The 18,827-nt window shown below is 37.6% G+C and overlaps 1 long non-coding RNA gene across 1 annotated transcript; it reads left to right on the top strand.

The window, feature by feature from the left end:
* The first annotated feature begins 9,976 nt into the window (after nucleotides 1-9,976).
* On the top strand, nucleotides 9,977-18,498 carry LOC128933553 (uncharacterized). The gene is made up of 3 exons (XR_008482795.1): nucleotides 9,977-10,028; nucleotides 13,146-13,225; nucleotides 18,424-18,498. It is a non-coding gene; the product is annotated as an uncharacterized LOC128933553 (long non-coding RNA).
* The last annotated feature ends 329 nt before the right edge of the window (nucleotides 18,499-18,827 follow it).

Raw genomic sequence — 18,827 nt, 5'->3', positions numbered from 1 at the left:
ACTGTGTTCAGCTCACTGTTAGGCAGGAAAAGCAATTCTCTCTTCCAGGAGAGAAATATCTCAGGAGAAAATACGCCTGGGTTGGCACATGGCTTTTGAAGAAAAGAAGGGTCTGGGTGCTGAGTGCTGTGCAGTCTGACTTCCCTCTGACAGAGGCTGAAAATGTCATTCTTTGTCCTGTTGTGAGTCATGGTGAGGAATTAAGGGAAGTGCTGCCTCAGGAAGGACGTGTTTCACTGTGGCAGCATGGAAGGAATTGCTGTGTGCTAAGGACAAAGATGCCAGGTAGAAAATAAATTAACAGTTGAATTAAATTGGGGTAGGGGAAACAAAAACTACCATGACAGAAACGAGAGGACAGGTGGAGCAGAGAATTGATGTCCTGGCTCCAGCATCTTAGGTCCTCCATTCTGCAGGACAAAGGCATTTAGTTTTACATAGACATGGATGGCTTTTATGAGATGAATATTGACCAGAAAATGGCTTCCATAAATGTCTAGCTTTTGAGCTTGCTATTTCACACAATCAACCTTCCTGCAGAGGTCTGCAAGTCTGTCACTCTTGTGTTTGCAAAACGTTCTTCATGGGCTTCATTCAAGGGCTCTTGGTTTATTCTTACATGCACAAGGGAAAAGGGAAGTATTGTTAACTCAGACCAACCTTGAGAATTCTTGGCGTTTTTGAGGACCTTCACATGCCCTGAAACTGTCCCTCTCAAGGTATTTGCAATTGTGGATTGCTCAAAGGTTTGTGGTAGAGAGTGGTACATAAATCACTGCCTTTCTGTGCCATGAGATTTGTGTGGAAGGAGGAGAATTTTAAGCTGCAGTCTTTAAATCACACCTGTCATGCACACTTTGTTAATCCTAACATAATCTTGAGCTGAAGCCTCACATGAAATTTAGATCAGTGCTGGGCCTTCCTTTTAAAAGAATGCTCAGCTATTATTTTTAAATGTGTGCTTTCAAGTCCAAGCATGTTTTAGTTTTTGCAGGGAATGATTACTGAAGATCATTAATGTGGGTTTTATTCCACTCTGATCTTTTCAAAACCAAAAGATAGACTTCAATAAAGAGCATTTTATTAATGGCTCTCTGATGAGGTCTGTGCTGATAGCTTTGGAGTTAAGGTTCTTGCAGCAGTATTAAATTAGGTATTATTTCAAGATCTTTAGTGCTTAAAGCTGAGCAGAGTGACTTAATGAAATCACAGACTGCAACAAAAAGAAATTATTCTCGTTTAGGCCATGTCTATTGAAGGTGCATAAATAAACAATTGGTATACTTTGGTTTAACTGCCCATTTTCGTTCTTGTACATCTGAATAAAGATGGTTTTTAATGGTGCTAATATTTATGTGCAAATAGAGGAAATTGTAGCGAATTCTAGGAGATGTGTATGGAAATACTTATTGTGATTTTGCTGGTGTTTGGTTCTTTTTAAAGTTAAATTATTAGCTTCTTAGATTTTAAAAATATTTTTTTGATTTGCTAGCCAAAATATTGAAAAGCATTTTGAGCCTTTTTATTCTTTCCTTTGTGAAATAAGCTAGAAGTGACAAAATTAATTTTGGCCAACTTTATGGAAGTTTTAAAGATGGAGAGAAGACTCAGGATTAATTTCAAAATAATTCTGATGATACTGGTACTGTACAAAATAATGACTAAGTTGGGGCATATATGTGAGAATGGGATTTTTCTGTCTTCAGAAAGATGTGATAAACTTTTATATGGGGTGTTTCAAATGATGTGTGTGAAACAGACACTGTCTGTCTCCCTTTAAGGTTAGACTCTCTACTCATCTCCAGTGTTCATTGACCTCATTACATCCTCATGTTTTGTTTGTCATTTTTCAGTGTGGCTGTTGCTGTTGTGGATGAGGACTTGGACTCTTTATTTGTGGTATGACAAATAAAAGTCATAAATCTGTGTGTAGGAGGTGTTTTGGGTTGTGTTTTTGGGGTTGTATTTTTGGGGTTTGATTCTGAATTAACTTGGACAATTCAGCTGCTGGATATGGCTTTTTTAACATTGGAAATTGAATGGGTTTTATTAGAAAACTGGGCACGTGACCCTTGGCATTCATGCTAGCTTAGTTAATATCTTGAAATGTTTCCTGGAATTAATTAGATAAAAATGAATGCATTTTTATCTAATGGAGTTTTGTCTTGCTTTTGATTTTTGTCAGAAGGACCCATCTGTAAGATGGTTGAGTTGGAGGACTCCTTTTGGAGGGCTTTTCCAACACTGATGATTCTATGATTCCACCATAATAGTAATATTGGATGCAATGTGGGTCTGCAATAATTTACGGAGAATTTATGGCATGAGTTGTGCGATGTTCTGTGAATACAACATTATTTCACATATAAGCTCTTCCTTGTTGCATATATCTTTTTCCCTTTTAGTTGAGTTGTGGAAGGGGAAGCCTTTAAACATTAATTTTCCAGAACTACCATTATCCTGCCAGCACATGGGATGCTGTGCTATTGGGGATGCTATATCACCAGCTGTCCTCAGGCTGAGGAGGTTACCATATTTTCACATGTAAAGTTACTGTTCATATCATCCATCATGTGTTAAAATGGTTTTCTTTTACAAATAATGACTCCCTTTGTCAGGGAAGGAGGTTCTGCTCCATGTGGAAGGAGTGAAGCTGCTCTGTACTTGGCTGAATTATGATACCTACAACTTGTGGCCTGTGGCCTTATGATACATGAGGCCACCAACACATTTTTGGAAGCACAGACTATGTGGTTTATTAAACGGATAGAATCTCTCACTGTTTTTCAGAAGTCCCTCCTCAAGATGTTGCATTATCTGTAGTGACCCATTTCAAGTTATGTAAATTTAGATTTGTCTACGGCAAAATGTATCTGTTCCTTTCACTTTATTTAGAGAGAAATCAACTCTGTCATCTAATTTAGATTACATAAAATCCTTGCTGTGGAAATGTGCACGTGCTTTTTTCAACCCCTATTCTTGCGGTATGATGGAGAAAACACAGAAATTTTCAGAAGCACGAGCTTTCTTTAGTTCCTGAAGGAACCTTGGGCCAAGAAAAAAGTGCCTGTTTCCATCTTACATCAGCTTGTCTGATAACAGATCCTATCTTTCCCAGAAAACAATGTCATGCTGAATTTCCAAATAAGAAGATGCAATATAAAAAGGAAGAAAGAATCTGTAAGTAATTTCTAGAAATAGAAGTGTGGTGGTCAAATTTCAGACCTAAGCAGCTTTGCCAACAATATTGTTCCTAATAGATCCTTTTATTTGCAGAAAAAGCATCACTGAAACAGTTCCCCAAAAAAAGGCCACTTTTCAGGTTCTGAAAAAACTCTTATTTTGTTTTTTCTAAGCAGTGAAAATATTGAAATATATTTGGCTCTCTGAGCCTTAGCATCTTTCTGCATTAATTCTGAAAGAGGCAAAATGATTGCTTAAAAACATACACCTAATGTCTTTATTCACACCTTGTGCTTCGTAAGAATCAGAGTTTAATTACTTATCTCAGGCAGCTGTGACTATGAACTTTCCTGAGCCTGCTTATCAGTCTGAAAGTAGGGAGCTCATTTCTTACCTGGTTTTAAGTAACATCTCTGCAAGAGCTTGATCATGCTTGCAGAAGAGGATTACCATGTCTTGCAGATTGCAGTTGTGCTTTAAAAAAAGTAGAATTGACGCTGTAGAGGAGGGAAAGGGTTTATCTTTGTGTGGCAGTCAGGCACAATGACGCACACTCTGGTGAGGAAAGCTGCTCTTCCTGTGAAATGGTTTGGAGAGCAAAATCACGTGTGTTTAATGGGGATGTAGCCATGAATACAGTATCACTGATGGGAAAATGAACTTCTCTTCACACAAACCTGTGTCTGGTACAGGAGAGAGAAGGTGCTGTGTGAAAACTGCTTTTTACCTTCGCTTGTAGGCACAAAGTTTCTTTTGGGTTGCTGCATAGTGAAATAGTCCCACAGAGATACTTGTTCCCAGTGATACCTCCTCCTTCCTTTAAAACAGAAACTAATTTAGATTGTGGGACAGATGACACATTTGTCTGGAAACTTCTTCCAAAGCCAGCAGTGAATTTATTTGATAAATAAATAAATAAAACTCCTTTCAGTTTCTCATCTCAGAAGACAGGGAGCAAAGGGCAGAGCACTAGCAAAAACTATTTAAAGATAGCTGATCAGGAGGTTATGGGTTTTAGTGTTTGTGTACTTAAGAATTTAATTCTTGCTATGCAGGTTTAACTGTTTTAACCCAAGAAAAAATGCTTTCTCAAATGAAAAAAAAAAATTGTACATTTTTTCTTTTTAGATAGCTTTAGAAATGTTTATATTTGGGTAGTTGGGAGTGTTTATATTTGGATAGCTGGCAACATTTATTTTCCCAGGATCTTCTGGAGGCTCTTTAGAGAAAATTCCTTGCTCCCCTCGAGCGCGGATTGTTAGAAATGTGGACGGAGCATGTGGGAGCCCTGGACAGAGCAGTAATTCTCATGAATTCTCATGCTGCAGTTCCACAGGCTGGAAGGGACATTCACTATGGAAGTGCAGCTATAATCTTGCTAGAACAGACTTTTGTGAATAAATAGATCCTGTCTATGAAGGCAAAAAAAAACAGAGCTTGTAGGAAGCCCCGAATATTTTCCTACTCCCTCTCATCTGTCTAAAATACACCTTCTGCCACAGTAAATCTGATGAGCAATTTTACCCCTAATTCTGTAAAGGAGAAGTGAAATCCTATCCATTAGGTAATGCTAGCACCAGACCTCAGCCTCAGCTGTTTTTTAAACATTATCACAAACTGTCAGGAGAAGAAAAGAAAAATCCTTCTTGGCAAATATAATTTTCTTTGCTTTTGTGGATGTTTGTGCGAGAGTCCTTCAGCTTCTATGTGTTAGAGAAAAGTTTGGTGTGTGCAGAAATTTCCCTTAGTTCTCCTAAAAAAAAAGCGTTTGCCAGCTGGAACAATGCAAACAGGATGAAATAAAGTAGACTCTCAGTACATGCCTCTGTGCTTTTCTAATAACATGAAGTTTTTTGGGTGAACAAAGACTTAATACATCAGAAACAAATGGTGTGAAGGAAAAAAAAAGGTAAATTAGTTGTTCAAAGTGTGACATAGGACTGGAGCAGATGATGTGATTTGGGGAATGCAGAGCTTATGGTATGACAGTGTACTGGAAAAGATTGGCTTATTATCCTAACAAAATGAAGTACAAGAGGGCATATGATTCCTTTCTCATTGATTCATCAGGAGACCAGTATGAGGAACAGAAAAGAATTACTTATCTAAGACACCATGTTGGCAGAAGAGCAAAGGAGTATAAACTTGCCATGAATAATGATGGGCTGTAGATTAGGAAAGGACTCTGAGCTATCATTGCAATCCTGTGTTTTGAATGACCTTCCAGTCAGAAGAGAGGCAGAGGAAATAGGAAATTAAAATAATTTCAATGTGTAGTTAGAAAGTGTTCACTTTAGAATCTAAAAATTTATGTTAAAAAGTTACCATAAAACATGGAGTGGGGGATAAAATCTTCACTGTTTTTTGGGGGTGATCTTAAAACCACTGTTTGCTTCTATATTTGGTTAGTTTGGTACCTCACATGAAAATAACTCTTTCAAAATATTGAACTCAAGGCCCCCAGCTGGAAATGCACTTAGGTCTTCTTGGCAGAGGGATAATACAAGCTCCTCAAGGGAACTTTGGAGGTTCATGGACTGCTCCAGCAAGTTAAATTCTGAGTTCTTCATTTCAGCTTCTGCCATGAGTCAGAAGACAGGGGTATTTTGTGTGGAGTCTTGAAGGGTCTGGACTTGTTTAAGGCAGCAAGACTTTTTTTCTGTGTTTAATATGTGAATAATCTTTTGTCACTTGAGTAGATGTTGCAATCTGGTAAGGAACTGGAACACTTGGATATACCTCTAAAAAATGAATAAAATCAATCTTGTTTCTTGTAACTGGTTCGTCAGTGGAAATGGCATCATGCTTAATTTATACTAAGATTTCTTACTGCAGCTTCTATGGTAATAGATGCAAATTATGAAACGTGGACTTTAGCATATTCAAAAAAGGCTGTTTATTCAGTAAATCAAAATATAGGATTTCAGTTTATTTTGTCAGATATTCACAGTCAAATTTTAAATTTTGCTGAAGTTTTTAGGCAGAAGATCATGTTCTGGAAATTTTGTTATGCCATTGAGCTCATCTGATCACTCCAGTAATACTTGCTTTAATTCATGTTGTCTGCCATACACTGAAGCGAGGTGGAGCTGACCTGAGTGTTCATCAGACAACTGTAGGAGCTTTTTACCAGCTTGGGCTTGCATCCTCTCAAGTTTCCTATTTCCTTCATCGCACTAGAGTGAGTATTTTTTGGGATATAATTTGTCAGAACATCTGGATTTCTTTGGCTGCCATTAGCTGCTGCCTTGTTTGGACTGTGGAGTCTGTCTCGGGGATTTTTGAATAGTGCCATTGCAGTGACTAGGCTGAGGTGTTTGGATCTGGGAACACAGGTCCCCATTGCCTGCTCCATGTAAATGAAGAGCCAGAAGAGCTTAGGAATGCTCCAGCTTTAGCTTGCTGACAGAAGCCAGAATTTGCTTTTTGTGAATTTTATTTCACAGTGGAAGAAAGCTGGAAAGAGGAGGCACCACAAGCACTTTGAAGGGTATTTTTACTCTTCAAATTTTGCAGATTGTTCCCAGCATAAAACAGACTTCAACAGGTTCATTCCTGGGAATTATTATGGGGAGGAGGCAAGGCTAACTGGCTGATTGTAACAGCTACAGACTTAAATGTGATTTTCTGCTCTATTTCATTAAAATTATAACTGACCAAATGCTTAGAATATTCAGTACCTATTAAGACTTTAGAAGGCTACTTTGCATCATTGGGCTTTGTTCAAAAAAGCCTGAAAAATGGCAGAAAAAGCCTGTGGCTCATTAGCTTGCTACCAGTGGTCATGGATTGCAAAAATTCAACTGCTTAAAAAAACCCCAGTGGGTCTGTGCCAGTCAGCACTCATCACTGTGGGGCACTGGGATGCCTGAGTGTCCCTGTCACAGTTATACACGTTTTTCTTTGTCACTTTTTATCTGTGGCATAACCTTACGTGACAAAGCTTTCTCTGCAGAAAAAATGCTGTTTCAAATTGGTTAAAAAAATTGAATCCAGTCTCACGCTGTGTGCTGTGTTAAGAAGGTAAATAAACTCTTCCTTCCTTCCATTTTTTTCGTTGCATACACTAAAAACATATTAAAATTATTTAGATTTATGTTAAACTCAGTCTTTGCTTGGGGGATCTCGTGATTCTTCTCTCGTGCCATATCAGTTGCTATACAGCAAGTGATAGGGGCATACATATTTTCCCTACTATCTGTAGTAGGAAATATATATATATATATATATATACACACACAGGCACATATATATATATATATATATATATATATATAAATATTTTGTAAGTTTAAACTAATTAATATATAATAAAAATCATGCAGTTATTATGCAATGTTGCAGTAATTTGATAAATCTTATATTCCCTTTATTAGTTTTCATCTTTAATGAAGTTTTAACATTTATTAGTTTCGCTGCCTATCAGGTTTTCCATTGGAACTGTAGAATCCCACAATACCACGTGCATGTCCATTTTGAAAAGATTTTCTCTTTTGTTTTATATGGACTGTAGGAAAAACTGATTGGTTTTGTGGCAGAACCCCATAACAGTTTTGGCATTTTAGGCTCACCCAGCACAAACACACGAAGCTGCAATTTGTTTGACTGGGAAATTCCAGGGAGTCATAACTCCTGGACTCTGATGTGTTTGGCATTGAAAACTAACTCTACTCTTGTGCATCTTTCACTTGCACGAACCTTCATCACACTGCCCTTTTCCCAGTGGGTTCACAGGCCTCCACTGTGGTGTAAAAAGGTAACTGTGTTGTTCTACACACAAAATTACAGGAATGGATAGATGCCAAAACCTTTGCTGCATTTAGTCCAGGTCACAAGCTGTGTTTCTTGTGTGCCTTTGTGATCTCTTTGTGTCACAAAGGTAAAGCAGTAGTGGTGCTATTCCCTGCAGGCATGGGCTTACCCCGGTTGTGAATGACCTCCCCACTCAGAGGTTTGCATTTTGCACAGGAAAACCTAGAGAGAGTAATGGGAAAACTGAAATTCTAACAGAGTAGTGGAGGTTTGGGAATAAAATCTGACTTTCTGTTTGCTTTTAGATTTTATAGTTGTTCTGGATGGGGCCAGAGGGGAAAAGTTGATTTATGACGTGGTTTTAAAAAGTGTGGCAGTTTGTTTAATCAAGAAATGCGCTGGGAGGATATTTGACCTGTCAAATCCTCTGTATTTATCTCCCATTTTTTCTCTTCCATTTTGTGGACTGGGACTAAAACTGACTCGTTTCTTATGTTTTATAAGTTTTTATGAGCTGACCTGATGTTTATAATGAGGCCTGTGTGAACACCCCATAATGATACCCCAGTAATTGCAGCATTCAGAGAGTTTGTTCGGGAACTCAACCAACAGACAGCCTGATAGTGTTCAGCCTGTACCACCCATGTATGTATTTACATACACATATGTGGCTTCTCTTTTGATAAATGTCAAATAGTAAAACTGCTTCCGAAATTGCAGATATTTGCACACACTTGGATCAAGGCACTAGATTTAATTTCAAACAAAATATACTTTGGGAAGAAGAGAGGTACGGTCTAATGTACAGTCTAATTTAAAGGGGTTAAAACCCAATGAAAACAAATAAACATAGCTGAACCAAAAAGTATTGCAAAATGCAGCAGAAGTTTTTTCTGTATTTTAAGTCCATTTGAAATTCAGGAATATGCTTTTATTATATGGAAGACTCTAGGTTAGTCAGGTGTTGACATCCCTTTCTGCTCCTGTGTTGGGTCAGAAAAGCTGAAATATGTTCTCCTGAATTGATATTTTATCCAGCAAAAGAAGGAATTAATATTCTTTGATTCTAAATTAATGTTGAATTTCCTTGATTTCAGTATGTGTAAAAGAAACATTAGCTTTCTCTTGCTGTGAAATACAACGTAGTCTCATATAAAAACGCATACACTGTTAAAAATATGAACTGCTGTTGGGTTACAAATACGTAAGTAAATTATGAAAAGGAGTGTTAATTCTTACATTATTAGTTTATTTCTCTTGAATAAATAGCCATAATAATAATTAGAAAATATAAATACCTCAGTTGTTGGGCCAGATGTCACTTCTTTGAGGCTGGCACATAGAGCAGCTTTTTAGCATCTTAAAATGACACAGCATTTTTGGTTTGGTGTTGATACTCCATCTTTCTTTTAAGAAACAGATTGCTCTAAGTTATTTCCTCAGCTTCAAAAGGGAAAGATGGGTATCACCAACAAGAAAATGCCAGTAATTTCATTTTCATTCAGGGCGTGAAGCATTTAAAGGTTAATTTTAGATAAAAATATCATGATTGAACATTTTATACTAGCTTTCTGTAGATTTCCAAATGCTTTGGAGTTGCTAATGTATTAGTGTGGAAAATTGAAATGTAAAATTGCATCCATATGAGGACTCCCACAGATTTCTAAAGTATGCTGTCCCTTAATAAATTAATTATAGCATTTTTTTTACTATCTCCAGGCTTTTGTGGAAAAATCAAAGTTCTCACTGTAGGAAATCAAGGGATAAGAGCTGGCTGAGAAAAGCTGTGGTTCTGCTTTGTCAAGTCTTTGTGGTAGCCTTTATATTGGTGCTTTATAACAACATGTATTTAGAATAACAAACAGACAATTAAATTATCTTTACATTAAAGGAGTGTTTCTTTTTGTGCACTAAGTTGCAGCTAGAATAGAAGAATTGAGGGTCACTTTTGAGGGCATGGGAAAAAAAATGAGTCTTTTGCAGAGAGATTTACAGAAGGAGTTTGATTATTTCTTGCCTTTTTTTCCCCTCCCTTCTCTCAGGTCCACACCAGTGTCCTACCTGACCACAAGGAACCAAGAGCAGATGTTGGGGTAAGAAATCATTTTCAGTAATTGATTTTTTTTTTTTCCATCTCATTGGAAGGCACTAACACTCAGTGCTCAACAGGAGCTGAAAAGCTTTTTTAATAGCGAAAGTTTTTGGTGGAATGAATAAAATAATCAAGGCAGGAGTGGCAGTCTCATGGATTGAAGTCATCCCATTCACATCTTTTTGAAAACCTCTTTCAACTGAAGCTATCCTGAGACCAGCATAACCCTGTAAAGTCCTTGCTAATATCAAGCAAGCAGTCTGGATGGGAAGTCATTTTCTGAGAGGGCTAAAACCTCATGGATAATATGGGCCCCTGGTGGGAGTGGGAAAGGTTGGTCCTGCTCGAGCTGAGTAGAAGAACAAAGCTCACCTGGTGCAGGTGTCAGATCTGTCTGCAAATATGGAAAATGCCTGGAGGCTTCAATTTTTTAGCCTAAGGGTTTGACTTTTCTGCCTTACAAGGGCTTCCTTGGCATGGTTTTCAAGACTTCAGCTAGTGTTTGAAAAACCTGTAGCTTGGCAGCAAGTTCAATCTTAGTGAAATAATCAGTGTGTTTTAGCTTTCCATATAGCTATTATAGAGACTTTTCTCTTTGGCTAGTTGAGATTATTCATCAAACTACTCAAGGCGAGTGTCTTTAGATTTGTGTCTGGAACACTAGCAAAATTCCGAAGGAGCATTACTCTGCGATTAGGATTACAGCACAAATTTTGTTCTAAAGCCTACTTTTCAAGCCTTTCCAAGTCATGTGGGCAAAGTTAAATTGGTTTGTAGACTGCCAGTTCAGGCCCCAGGGTGGACTATTGGTATCTGAATCAGTATAGAAAAAGTATTCTCCAGTTTGATATTAGACCCCTTGAACATTAGCATAACTCTCTTAATTTGGGTCATGGGATCATTTGAAATTTTATTTGATTTTGCACATAGCTCTGTGCTGTCAAGCAAAGAATTTCTTTTTTTCTAAATAAGCATATGAATATGAAACAGAGAACTAAGTAGAACATTTTAAGCCGATAAAATCATTCACCTTTAATTTCATGACACAGAAGAAGTAGATCTGATGCTCAGACATGTTTAGTGGGTACAATGACCAAAGCTCTTTGGCTTTATGAGAGAGCAGTGTAGTTGTCTCTTGGCCCTGGTCACTTGAGGATTCTGACTTAGGATTCTTAAATATATTTATGGTTCTATTTTGCTGCAGAAAGAAGCCCCAGGTGACCAAACCTTATATCAGTTTCATTCCAAATAGCCCTCTTCCCCTTTCCAAGCAGTCAGGTTTCAAATACAAACACTCAAATGTCATGAAATGCCAGAATAAAGGCTGCTGTGGAGAGACAGTGCTGTGGAATGCGTTCTTGCAGCATGGAGAAGGATATGCTCTTGGAAGAAGATGAATAATCTGGGCTAAGTGTGTGTGACCACAGAGTTTTAGTGTGGAAACACTCTCACACTGACTCATCCAAAGGAAGACAGAACCACCTGTGTGTTCACTCCAGCAAGGCTGTGCATCACCATGTGTTGCACCTGGATGTCTTTTTTTGTAGAAGTGCCTTTAATTTTGGCATTGAAAACTAACTGTGCTCTTTGCTTGTGTGGCTGTGTTATTTTTCTTCCTTTCTTCCTGTTCATCGCTTCCCAAATTCAATGTTTTTCCAGCCTGCCCTAGACACTCGTGTCCTTGTTCCATTGCTGCTTACATGCTGCTTAGGAAATCTAAGGCTGTGCCATTTATGGGAACAAGCCTTACCTCATGACTCAGTTTATTGAACTGCAGACATGCAGTTTGCAGTTTACTAACTGCACTGTGGGTGCTTGCCCAATTTCAGAGTTGGTGTTTGAACTGTACGTTGTGTATGGAAGAAAACTTATCTTAGTGTAAAGCTTTATTGTTTGCATTCAAGCACACAACATCCTGCTGGCTTTCCTGAAAGAAAGCAGGCTGAAGGTTTGTTTTTTTTTTTACCAGAGAAGTAACTCTTCTCAGCAGTGACAAATTCTTTTCTGTTTTCCTTGAAGAGAACATTGCTCTCTGTAGGCAGCCTCTGTTGACTCAGAGCAACTTGATTCTTCTTTCATTTGTATAGCCAAGAATGTATATAATTTAGCCTGGAATTCTAATTTGCCATTCCAACAGTAAACTTAGTGTTATGTAAGAAAAACCAAACTTTGTGCCCTTCTTATTTTTTTTTGCTAAAAATTAAACATAATGTCATGATCTTCTTACAATTTATTTAGAGCAAGTGATGTTGTGTTGTACATTTGAAAGATAAATTGGTAGAAGATGGCTGTTAGTTTCTTGCCCATTGTTCCCAAGGCAAGAATACTACTGCTGGCCAAATTGACAAAATGGGATCTCAGCAGGATATGAGCAGAGGTTAAAAAATAGCCCAAGTGCAAGAGAAGATTTAACCCTTTTTCCTCTTTGTACTTTGTTATGCGTGAAGAGTGATTTTTATAGAAGAAAAAGATACAGTGGTGTAGCCTAATTTAACTTTAGGCATTCTAGTTACATTACCACATTTCTCTGCAATTTTAATGCAGTAAATAAGTTCACCTTACAATGGAAATAGAGGAAAACACTACTTAAAACATTGCCAAGAACTAGAGAAATAAAACATTTCTATTAATAAACTTGTGCTGAACTCAATTTAAGAATGCCTTCCTAGCACATACATTCATATTTTGAATACGTGGATGGTAGTGCCAATGGCTTGAGGAAAAACCATAACAAGAACAACTTTGGTATAACACTGAAAACTTAGCACTTCTTGTAATCCAGAAATTAGAAAAATAGGAAGGAACAGATGCAAAATGCAAATACTGGTACTGAATGAAAATCTTCCTGTGGCTGTACATCTTACAACCTGTTATTTTGTCAGGTTGTTAGACTGTTCTTAATGGAAATGAGAAAGGTTCCTGCCCATAAAACCAAAGTTTTTAACAGTTTACTGATAATCATGCTGCACAAAAAAAATTCTAGAGGATTAAGTATCAAACTGTTATATTGAAATGCAATATTTTTCTTTGTAGCAAAGAAAGATTTTCAAGTGTGTGAGCAAAAGAAATAACAAAAATGAATGAATATGTTATCTTTTCTTTCTGCTTTGATTTGTAGCGAAGCTTCCTGGGCTGTGCAACTTTTAGAGTGGGTGATCTGGTAAAGTCAAAGGAGCAGCAGTTGACCCTCACCCTCAGGTAAGTGTTGTAAATCAGGGTTTTTCTAAGTACTAACCTTTGGCATTTCTCATCCAAAGAATGGCAGCAGAGATAGGGAAGGGTCTGCAGCACGAGTCGAACAAGGAATGGCTGAGGGAGCTGGCATGTTCATCCTGCAGAAAAGGAGGCTCAGCCAGACCCTGTCACCCTCCACAGTTAACTGAAAGGCCATGTTGAGAAATGCAGGTTGGTCTCTTCTCCCAAGAGGTAGCAAGTGAGCTTCCCATGTGCCAGATTAGAAAAGGTCATTTTATACCATGATAACCTATGGAAGAATTGTAGAGAACTTGGCATAGGGAATATTCATTCAAAGTTTCCTTTAGAAAGGAGCATAAAATTGTCAGTTTTGTTTGGTGTGTGTGGTTTAAAGAATTAGCAGTGTACAGGTTTTTTTAGGCACGTTTAAAGAAGGTGGTCCTAATTATTGAAGGTGTCTCCCACATGAAAATGCTTGTGGTCTCCTGAACTCGTTGTATGCAGCTACACTGAGACTGCAGGGGGTGTGATACAGAACTCTAATCAGTGACAGGGTACAGACCTAGGTTGATGAACTCCAGCTTAGTGATCGTAAGAATCTGTTCTTACAGGAATTCAAGTTGTCTTCAGCTCTTTGGGATAAATTTGGTTTCCGTAACTGACATATTGAAAATTTGATCTGGAAGATTGTCTCCAACAGGTGGCACAGTAATTGACAGAACGGAAAGCTTCGGTTTCAGAGTAAATATTTTGTATCTCAGCCATCCAATTTGTAAGCAAAAAGTTAAGATGGAAAACTCATAAGAAATAGATGAAAAAATTGGTTTTCATTAATATTTTTAGTCTTGGTTGTCCTCTTTGTTCAGCTAACACTAAAATACAAATGTACCAATGAAATTTAATTTGCAGACACATTAAATGGTAGGGTTTAGTCAGTTGGATATTTTTTAAGAAAAACATCCTAACCTTTCAAAAGTGGGTTTGTTTTCTGGTTATGACTATTGGGCAGCAGAATGTCAGTAGAAATGATCCACATTTCTTTGATGGCAATTTAACCAGAGCAGTCTACTTATTTAAGCTTGCTTTCCTCTAATTACCCTGCAATATTAGTACCTCTCAGGAGGATAGAGGATATATCAAGGGACTTGTCAGAGCAATAAATTCTATTTAATTCTTGTTGATATTCTTTGGATAGGAGTTTATCAGGGCATGCCTGTGATTGAGATACTCCTTTGTTAGATTTAAAGTAGAGATTTAAGGACCCAGAAATAGCTCTGTGGTGTGCCCTGTAAAGATTGGTGTAATTATAGAATCTGCTTAATTTTTAACTGAGTTTTGTTTTTCTTTTCCTTTTTTTTAGTTATGTTTTTCCTTTATCTTTCTGAGGTACAATGGAACAATATAAAAGTGTTTTCAAAGGAGCATTCTTGTGTTTTTCTGTTATTTTGTGGAGAGCTGGCTTGTGTCTACAAATTCTTACTGCTGACACACAGTGCTCTACTTCTCTGTTTTCCTACCATTGTGCCCTAATAGTGATTAGGGACACAAGTTACAAAACCTCTGCAAAAGAAGTTTTTATTTTGATTGTCCTTTCTTCTCCATAAAGGTGTCCTAAACTGGTGGCTGAGTGTTTCTGGTAGATCTATGCAGTAATCATCAAAACACAAAAAGATTGATTTGCAGAATTACTTCAGTGTACACAACAGGTGTTGGGAGAGGAATTTAGTTATTAGAGATTTGGGATTGCAGTTTTCAATATGGAATTTATAAGAAGAGAGAGGTTTTCTATAGACTTGCATGTTTCATTTTGCAGTGATAACGCAATGTCACTTGCTTCCAGCTTTCTCATACAGTTGTGATGATGAATGGCAAAAAATGGGCTGTTGAATGCAACAGAAGTATTTTTCAGTAGGAGAATGTTTCTTAATATTGAGTGTATGATACAGTGTGTCTGATGAAAAAAATAAAATCACACTTTTTTTTTTCCTTTCTAAATAAGAGCTAGGTATACTGGTTGCTAATTTAGCAATAAAAGCTGATTTTTTTTATTTTTTTTTTTTTAGAAGATTGGAGGCAAATGCCTGCTGTTCTCAGTCCATCTTGTTCACTTACTTTTCCATCACTAGCTTGTTACCTTTTTTCTCCCTGGATGCCTTGGTCAGCATTTTATGGCCAGAAGGAGTAAGGTGGGCACAGATTCCTGCTGCTCGTGGTGTTACTGGCTATCTCCTTCCCTCACATTTGGGGGAACTAATACTGACCTGGGGATCCTTAAGGACCTGGGATAGTAGAGAAATCTGTTTCAAATGCAGGTGCTCTGCTGACAGGTATCAGATGAGTGCTGATCCTTGTCCCAGGGTGCCAAAAAATATCAGCAATTTTCCATCTCCATAAGCCAGGTGGGTTTTGTCCCGTGTATGGGCTTCTTATGTTGATGCTGAGTTTATTCTCTTGGCCAGATTCCCCATCCCAACTCGCCCTAAGCAGGTTGTCAAGGTGCAGTCCTTTGTTTTGTGGGGATGTGTCTCCTCACTCATGACTGAAAGCAATTTGGTGCAGGGACCGTCTTCACTGCACCGTGTGAGTGCAGAGTGCCCTTCTCAGCTTTATTAAACTACAGCAAATAAGCTGATCTCATTCTAATGCATTGTGAAGTATCCTAAAACCAATTGATTCCTTATCTGGTGCTGTGTTGAACAGTGTGTCTGTGTGAGACTTTTTACATCTCTACAAGCAAAGGACATGAGGTGTATACATAATGTGTGTGTGTGCTCAATACTGTTAGTGCAAAGTAAAATTATGCAGGGTTTTATCCTACTAAGGTATGATCACTAAGCTTTTTTTTTTTTTTCCCACTCCGTCACTTCTGTTTCTCTTTTTAAATTTTCTTTCAAATGAAATTTTAATCTCATGGTATTGCTGGAAAGTTTGAAATGCGTGTTTTCAAGTAGCTGAAGACTCTCAAGCACTGCTGGTGTTTTAAAATCAGTCTGACAGTTTTACCCTGGGCATTTACAGAGCTCTTTGTTGATTTGTATGCCTGTAGCATTCAAAAGAAACTTTGGGTTTGGGATTTGTTGATTTTGTTGTTGTTGCCTTTTTCGTTAAAATGTGTCTTCGTATTTCTGTGTGGGAAGATAAGAACTGGAGAAAGGAGTGCAACTACAGTGCAACAAGTCCCACTGTTTAGTTTTATTGTGTTGCATTACCTTCTCTTACAGGTAACACCTGTAACAGATTGTAGTATTAAATATGTATTAGACCAGAACAGGAGTGATTTTGAGAAGAAAATAATAATAAAAAAATATATAAAAGTGGAATTATATCAATCACTGTTTTTAAACCCATACAAAATACATATTGCTCCTTGTGCAGGCAAACAGTGCAATGCTCGCTATCATACTGAGGCCAAACTTTTAATAATAGCACCAAGGGAAATATTTAGGATTCTAAAGAACAGGAGACAAGGATGAGAAAGTGTAGTTAGCATTTCCATTTTACTGGAGCAACAGGCCCTGTTGGTTTGGATCAGTTCATTTGCTTGGCACTTTGATCGGAACACCTTAAGCTCCTGAAAAATTGTCAGTCTCATAACCACACACTTTGGCTTCTAAAGATATGTGATTTGCTGACATCTGCTGTATTCCCTTTCTGCTGGGGATGCTGCAGTGCATTTGTTGACAGAGCCTAGTTTGGGTGCTGGTTTGACACAAGAAGGAGCAGTCAAGCCACACGGCTGTAGCAACTCCAGGGAAAGTTCTTCATTCAGAAGGCCCTTTCAATATTATTATGTATTTCTGCTCATAATTTGGACACTGAACCCTTACTGCTTTTCTTCTGGATACTTCTTAAATTAATACAGGCTTCTTCAATTGCAAAAATATCTGGAACTGGTTCATTTTTAATAGTCTCTTTATTGTCAGTAATTAATTTGGCTTAGAGCAGATGAAGTTTTACACATGTAAAATATGAAGAATTATGTTTATTTTGCAAGGTTTTATAGAAGACCAGATTTGTGTAGTTGCAAGATGAGTGTATTCTACTGAGTGCATAGTAAAGCCTAATGGTTTTCAAGGAAGATAATTATTTAATTTGAAAGCTTGGGGGTAACTATTTTTTGAGACTTTACTGTACGAGCTGAACTTGTTTAATGGGTCCCTTCCAACTCAGCATATTCAATAATTCTGTGGTTTAATGATTTTATGACATTGAAGTTTTCTATGTATTCTTTTTTCTTGATTCATCACTCTTCATTTCCACTGCTCAGAAAAGACACAGTATTGCCCCACACGTATTTGTTTTGATTCTCCTTCCTCGCTGTGTTTTTGTAATTGTGCTGAACTTATTCTCGTCATTTCCTTTTTGCCTATTTTTGCTTGGTGCCTTTTGTTACTCTTTCCTCATTATTATGAAACTATCAGTTACTCTTCTTTCCTTCCTTTAAAAAAAAAAAATCTAGCTGTTCAGAAGAAGTCAGGGAGATAAACTTGGTGCTGTGCTGCCAGTGAAAGCTGAAAAAGCATTTGGTATCTTTCAGGAGTTTAAATCCTTGTTTCTTCCTAAAGGAAGTCAGCAATGCTCTTCCCTCGGTGATGTACATCTAAATTATTTGTTTTTGATTAATTGAAAGTAAACTATTTATGGGGATGATAATGAAGGAATTCACCTGTAACTATACTACCATTCCCATATAGTTCAAGAAATGGGATGGATTCTGAATAATTTCTCTGTGGAGGGATTACAAAGGGAAACGTGATATTCAGATTAGCTTCACTGTTTTGGTTTTGCAGGGATTCTGTTAATACACTCTGTCCTTTCTTTGCAGATTGTTAGGAAACAAAGCCATGTACTCTGCATTGGGATTGCAGATCCTAAGTGGAATATTGGTGCAGTGTTACAGCCCTTTATCCAATGGTCCACAAAGAGGATAAGGTCTAGAATGAGAACCTGGCAGTGTTCATGGATTCATGCACCATTCATAGCACTTACCTGTCCTCAGTGTTGTGATGAGAGCTTTCATTGTCCTGAAGAAGTTGCCTCATTGTTGTTAACATTTGGTTTGTGATGGTAAATAGCCAGCTCAGTAGCGGTGGCTGCACTTTACAGAATGGAGAGGGCACTAAATATTTACTGATGTTATTCTAATTGAAAGGATTTGATGCTGCAAGTGACCCGGTGTCATGGGTTGGTTTTTTTCCCAGGACATCTGATGGTGGAAAGACAGTTGGTACCATTGAAGTCAATCTTATGAAGATGGGAGAGCTGGATGAGGGGGAAACAGACCACATCACAGCAGATGCTCAGGATCAAAAGGTAGAAACTCAGTTTATTGCACAAAGTTAATTAGAATGATCTGTTGTACCAGATGTCTAAAATACTAATTACCAAATTGGGTTAAGAACTTAAAACAAAATTTGTGGCGCAAGTGCTGTGTAAACTTATCTCCCTCATCCAAAAAAACCAAATTCATGAAGATGTACAGAGTAATATCCTAACCTGAGTTTCCTAGGCCCTCTCCTTCTTGAAGAAAAAAATAGCTTATTTTTATCTCAACTGAATATATTTGATCACTTCTGATAAAAACTGTCCAGAGAGATGCCATAAA

The sequence above is a fragment of the Melozone crissalis genome, unplaced genomic scaffold (genome assembly GCF_028551555.1).
Source record: "Melozone crissalis strain CALT ecotype California unplaced genomic scaffold, PUWL_Pcris_2 ptg000010l_1, whole genome shotgun sequence".
NCBI lineage: Eukaryota > Metazoa > Chordata > Aves > Passeriformes > Passerellidae > Melozone > Melozone crissalis.
Note: the sequence above shows the minus strand (reverse complement) of the source record. Positions and strands in the feature narration are given on the sequence as shown.